Below are 6,758 nucleotides of genomic sequence, written 5' to 3'. Positions count from 1 at the left end.
CACTAACTGACATTTACAGACAAAGAAAAGGGATAACATATCTATTCATTGAAAACACCATGACAACATTAAACTCAAATATTGCACAAAAATGTGAAAAATAATTTGTTCAAGAAGTGTAACAGATGTTATGATTTGTTAAAAATGCTACAGATTTGGTGAGTAGTACTAATAGGATTCATTTAAAAATGTGAAAGAGTTTATTTTTTGTTTTTGAGTTGACCTTACATAACTGATGATTTGTACAAATATGAGACAGAGTTCATGATTTGTTAGAAAATGTTACAAAGGTAGTGGTTAAACGAGACATGATTTGAAGATATGACTTGTTAACTTGTTATGACTTGTTGGTTAATGATTTCCTAAAAAATGTTAAAAGTGATAATTTGTACAAAAATATAGCAGGTGTGATTTTGAACAAAATGCTACAAATGTGCTTATTCATACAAAACTGTCAAGAAAGATATTTACAAAAATATCAGAGATGTGATACCCCCGACCTGCAAATGCTGGAACAGATTGACAGAAATAAATGTTGCAAGTTGAAATATATCTGTGTTTCCTACCATCATTGTTGTGGAAATCATTGTTAATAATAACTGTGAGGAATAATTAACATTGACATGTGATCAGACAGTCTCTTCACATATTATTGTTATTATTATTATTATTAAAAGGTTATCTGTGCAACTTTGTTATTCAGGAAGTTTGTATCAAACAAGTAGCCCTTTGTACTACTCAGTACCCTTGAAGTAGCTCTCACTCTCAAAAAGGTTGGTGACCCCTGCCTTAGATAAATATTTTGCGCATCCCTGCGTTCCCAATTTATCTTCACATACTCACTCACTATTGCCAAATTAAATAACTCACACGAGTGTTACTTCTTGTTTAATCCATTTATACATACTGTTGATTTTGTGTTATTTCATATTATCCTCATTCATTTATTCAGTTGTTACCCATTTAGCTTAATTAAATTTTCATTTATCGCCAAGTCGTTGTCTGTGGATATTTCTTTTGAGCAGGAATTAAGATCACTGTATGGAGAATTCATAACCCAGATACTGAGATTGATTCATTATTGATAAGCGTGCTGACGAATTAATAATTGGTTTACGGAGTTATTAATTTGATTAGTCGCTTCCCTCATTAGGAGGGTGGTGCCCCAAACTTTATTACAAGTGCAAACATTCTCAAAAAGGTATTTCCCCTACACTTTGCACATTTTACAGACTTTAAGCCTGAGGCTGCGGCTCATAGCCGGCACAAGCTACCACTAACGCCACTGCCACTCTTCAGACAGGACTGCTGCTGCTTTTTAGAGCCCTGTAATAGTTGCTGCTTTTGAAGCCTCATATTTGCTGCTTTTTGAGACTCATAATATTGCTGCTTTTTGAGCCTCATAATATTTACTGCTCTTTTTGTTTGGTTTTTGGTTTCAATTTATATGATTCTGTTTGAGTTACATAAGTTTGTGATATAGTGCTTTTTGTGCCCCCCATGATTTAGATAATTTGGTTTTGTTTTGGATGATTTTGCATTGGAAAAACTTTTGTTTATGGCACAGTTTTGATTTATTTGTTTGATTAATTTGCTTAATTGCCATTTACTTTGGTATTTTCTTTAGTATTGTTTATCCCCTTATCCACCCCTTAGTTTATTTCTTTGCTTTGTTTCGATTTGTGTTTTGTGGCTTCACTACTAACCTGAGTGCTGGTATAGCATCAATCTCACCGATTGCACTGAATTTTAGAGAATATAGCAAAGGGGATAGTGAGTGGGATTCTTTTGTTTCAATGATTTTGATAATTCTGATTTCTTAATTATGAGATTATTATTTTTCTCTTAGTTGAGTTAAATCCTGTACAAGGAACTTTAATTTTGAGTTGATTTTGGCGACTCTGTGGACAAAAGCGGTAGTGTTTTGCCGGAATGAAGCCTACATTTCCCATGAGCTCTAGCCCGTATTGTCGTAAAGACGCTTACCTGGCTTGCGCAAGTGTTTGTTTTGGGGATGAATGAAACAACAAGACGGGAAAACTTTGCCCCCGCGCCTATTGGGGATCCCAGCTCACCTCTGCCGCGCCCCAGCTCCACCTCTCCGACGTAAGCGCCACCGCCGCCGGGGTAAACGCAGCGGTCGGCTGGTAAGGCTGAAGGCCTGTTTGGCGAGCACTTCCACAGCTTCTTGGACTGAGTATTGAGCGGTGCCTCGCCTCTTTATTTCTCGGCACTCGCTGGACCCTGTCGACGCCTGGCTGGTACCTGTCATCGGCCCAGATGAGGTATTCCAGTCCTGTGGCCCCTGCTCTCCTCGTCCCCGCTGGTGCAGGGTGAATCTGCGCAACCTGCGGCCTCTGTGTGTGGCTCCCCGGACAGCTAACGCCGTGGACCTGCCGGCTCCTGCCAGGATTGGGCTGGTAAATGCTAGATCGCTAGCGAACAAAACGTTTATCCTGAAGGATTTCCTGACTTCCCGAGGATTGGATTTTCTCTGTGTGAATGAGACGTGGCAGACTGTTGGTGAGTCCAGTGCTTTCACAGAACTTTTACCCGATGATTGCTGCTATTTTAACTCCCCGTGGACGTCGGGTCGAGGACGAGGAAAAGCGACTATTTATGAGTCACTATAAATGTAAGCAGCTATGTAAGATGACGTGTGCCGTCTGAGTGCCGTAAATCGTTTTGTCCTGGAAGCGACCTGGGGCGGACCCGGAGACAGTTTCCTAAAGGTATGGATATACACTATATAGAAATAGCTTATCTTCATACCGATGGTCTCATTTGCTGTTGTAGGTCACGCACAGACATCAGCAGAAACGAGAGACTTTCGCATATCCAGTTAAAAGTTCCTTGTAGTGGCTTTAAACTGTTTCATTTGATATTGTTCTCATTTGAAGGTTTTGTTTGTACACTCTTGTTTCTTTTTTTGGATTATTCATTTACGTATGTGCTGACCCTGTTTAGCTGGTCAGCTTCAATAGTGTTCTGTTTTCTTGTTTTTCTTTCTTGTTTTCTTTTGCATATTGTTTAAGCCATCCCACTAAGGCCCTGTTTAGACGACAACGGTTTCTCTAAAAACAGAAAAGTCTGTCCTTTGCGTTTTAAAAAACTTCTGCGTATTGAAACGATCCCCGTTCACATGGAGTCTACTGGAAACGCTGTAGTATGCACGCCAGGCCAATGGCGTGGCAGTGTAAATTTGCAAAGCAACACCACAGCATGACGCCATGCACCTGCACTGAAGCGCCTTCCTCTACAACACGGTGATTACAAATCAAAACAAAGAAGGTGAAAGCATGCACAGATAACTTTGTCTGGATGGACGACGAGGTGGAGTTGCTACAGTAACAGATCTACACTTCACTTCAAATCAACGGGGTGAGCAGCACAAACAGAGTTCGGCATTGTTGTGACGGTCGGCATGCCTAGTGACTGGAACCGTAATGCGCATGTGCGACAAGTCTCCGTTTTCAGAGGAACTGCATATTGCAAGTTTACATGACAATGGAGACGCTGCTGTTTCCAAAAAGTTGCACACTGGAACCCGTTTTCAAAACGTTGCGTTTTGGCCAATCGTTTACACGATTGCCTGAAAACACAACTAACGTTTACCGTTTTCAGTTGAAATCATCGTCGTATAAACGGGGTCTAACTGTTCCTATTTGTCTACTACTTCCAGGTGCTGAGGGCCTCACTGGTGACCTGCTCCCCAGGTGATGGTGTCCTCCTTGTGTGTAGTGCCGACATTCACTCCCTTTTTATTGGCCTTGCCCTTGTGTGTTTGTGTGTAGTGTCTCCCACGTGTGAATTGCGATGCTCCCCTCTTCAGGCGATACCTTCATCCCCCTCACTCACCATAACCGAGTAGGCCCCAGCCCTGGAAGAGTATTTTAGTGTCAACTGGGAAGGTAATGGGCTCAGTTACTTTTAAAAGATTGTGCAAGTGAAGTCGACTTTTTATGATAAACTCCAACCTTGTCTTAAAGGGGCAAAAAGCGAAATCGTTTCACCGCTAGGTTTGCTGCTGCCTGTAGACCAAAACAAAGTGTATCATGAGCCACACCTCCCTCTACCTCTGCTCTCCACCCCCCACCCCACTCGCCTCGTCTGTGCAGCCAAGCACCGCAGCATCTCCACGGACTATTACATCCAGATGGTCCCGGTGTTTCTTCCACAGGCTCCACTTCACTCAGTTGCCCGATATACCCACTGCTTCTTCCCACATTAAAGGGATAGTGCACCCAAAAATGAAAATTCAGCCATTATCTACTCACCCATATGCCGATGGAGGCCCTGGTGAAGTTTTATAGTCCTCACATCCCTTGCGGAGATCGGCGGGGGGAGCGGCTAGCACACCTAATGGCAGACGGTGCCCCAGACTAACGTCCAAGAACACAAAATTGAATCCACAAAGTATCTCCATACTGCTCATCCGTAGTGATCCAAGTGTGCTGCAGCCCCGACATAAAAAGTTGTTTCGAAAAACGTCATATGAACTCTGTTTTTAGCCTCACTGTAGCCTGTAGCTCTGACTGCTTCTCTGTGCTCTGCGTTAGATAATAGCTGAATTTTCATTTTTGGGTGCACTATCCCTTTAACCTGAATAACAAACCAGGGCTCGGTGCTCCGGTTGGATCCAAGCTAATGTTAGTTGGGAAGCTAGCGGAGGCTAACTGGATGTGCTGGCAGCTGAGTGAAGTGGAGCCTGAGGAGGAAGCACCAGTTAGCCCCGGTTTCACTACAGGCAAATTCACTCGCCACAGGGGCGAGGAAATAAAACCTAAACAGCCGACTTAGTTTGGCTTAGTTTGGCTTAGTTTAGCAGTTAGCGATGTCTTTCACTCACTCTCGGTCTCTGCTGTGTTTAGCTATTTCCCTGCTTTCCTGTTAGCGTTAGCACTAGTCGGCTGCCACGCTAACGTTCCTACTCTTCTCTGTGAGCCCGAGCCGTGGCGGGCTCACGGAGAAGAGTAGGAACGTTAGGGACGTTAGCGTTAGCTCCTGGAGTTAGCACTAGAGCTACTACGGCTACTGGAGTAACTTACAGCTATGGAGCGCTTCTATCAGCTCTTCTAGTCACTGAGCCTCGCCTCCATCTCAGCAAATATATTACATTTATTACAGGCACCATCATCATTGAAGTAGGCAGGGAAATAGCTAAACACAGCCTGCCAGGCTGCCCGCAGGGCTACATTTTACAATGCTAATTGCAAATGTTAGCTGGGCTGCCGGGCTACTCACCTAACACAACCGTAACGCCTGACCCATTCATTCCCGTTCATTCACATGAACGTGCAGCCGGACCGGCTTGTAAACAAGGGGCTGGAGATCAACACAGAGAAAGGGTGTGTGAGGTCATGCTATACTCCAGATGAAATTACACCTCTAGTTCTTCTCATAGCGATTTTTTAATTCCTTCAGTCTAGAAATGATGAATTTCGCTTATTGCTCCTTTAATGATATTTGTTAAATAAACTTTCTGTGCATTGAATGGAACCACGTCTCCTGTCTCCCCCAGTATAATGGACCTGTTTGCCTTTGCTTCAGAATATTTGGTTATTTATTTTCTTTTTCCCTGGGTTTAATCCCGGGGTGGTGTTGTCGGTTTTGTTATTTTTGATTAGTGTAAATCATTCACTTCCACCCGGTACCACCTCGCCACAATATGTTAAAATAATAAATATATGTTATGTATGTCTTTAAATGTGGGATGTATAAATTCAATTTTTGAGAAAAAGGTGTGCACATGTAAAACCAATATACATTACTTTAAAGTCGATGTTCCTGCCAGCATTTTAACAGGATAAATTACAGTTAGGGACTCTGGTGACTGAGTCTGAATCTCTCGGAGCTACACTTGTCATATGTGAATTGTCTAGTGCCACCTTCAGCCTCAGTGTTTTCAGAAAAAATTCATTTGCATGGGCAAATTTTCTGTGATGGAAATCAACAAACCATCCCACAGGCCCTGCCTGAGAAAACAAAAGACATCCTCTCCATTTTAAAAAATACATGGTACCATGTGTGATGGCAGCAAAGGCTGGAGGCCTTTTGCTGAATTGTGACCCATACAGTCATCAGAAAGTCATATTGAGGCTGAATACTAAACTACACAATGGAAAATAAGGAGGGTCATATAATGTTGCCAACCAGGAGAAGTGCTCCGAACTTCTGTCATCATGTCCAGACTCATTACAACATCAAGGTTAAACTCTTATGTCTCCTTACTCCTTTCCTTGTTTGTCCATCCCCTTGTGGTGAGGCGTAACATCTTCAATAGGCCCCTCCAGGATTACATCATCATTAAGACATTAGCATCCTTATGTTTCATCTCTCTCTGTCTCTCACACACACACACATTTTGATGAGAGCTGCTCAGAGGCCTTTTGATGAGACACAATTAGTAAATGAGTGGGGAAGACCATTATTAACATTCTACCTGTTCACCTTGTAAACATGAGGAGGAGGAGAGCCAAGCTGCAGCAGTCAAGGACAGATGGCAGGTACTGTATATAGAATGGTTTGGAAAAGGTATGTACTTATTCCCTATGCTTGGGTGTTGTGACTGTTAAAAAAGTTTACATCAATTTCAATCAATTTTATTTATAAAGCCCAATATCACAAATCACAATTTGCCTCACAGGGCTTTACAGCATACAACATCCCTCTGTCCTTATGACCCTCGCAGCGGATAAGGAAAAACTCCCCAAAAAAAACCCCTTTAACGGGGAAAAAAAACGGTAGAAACCTCAGGA

This window comes from Epinephelus moara, chromosome 10, assembly GCF_006386435.1.
Source record: "Epinephelus moara isolate mb chromosome 10, YSFRI_EMoa_1.0, whole genome shotgun sequence".
Taxonomy (NCBI): domain Eukaryota; kingdom Metazoa; phylum Chordata; class Actinopteri; order Perciformes; family Serranidae; genus Epinephelus; species Epinephelus moara.
This window is presented reverse-complemented; position numbering follows the sequence as displayed.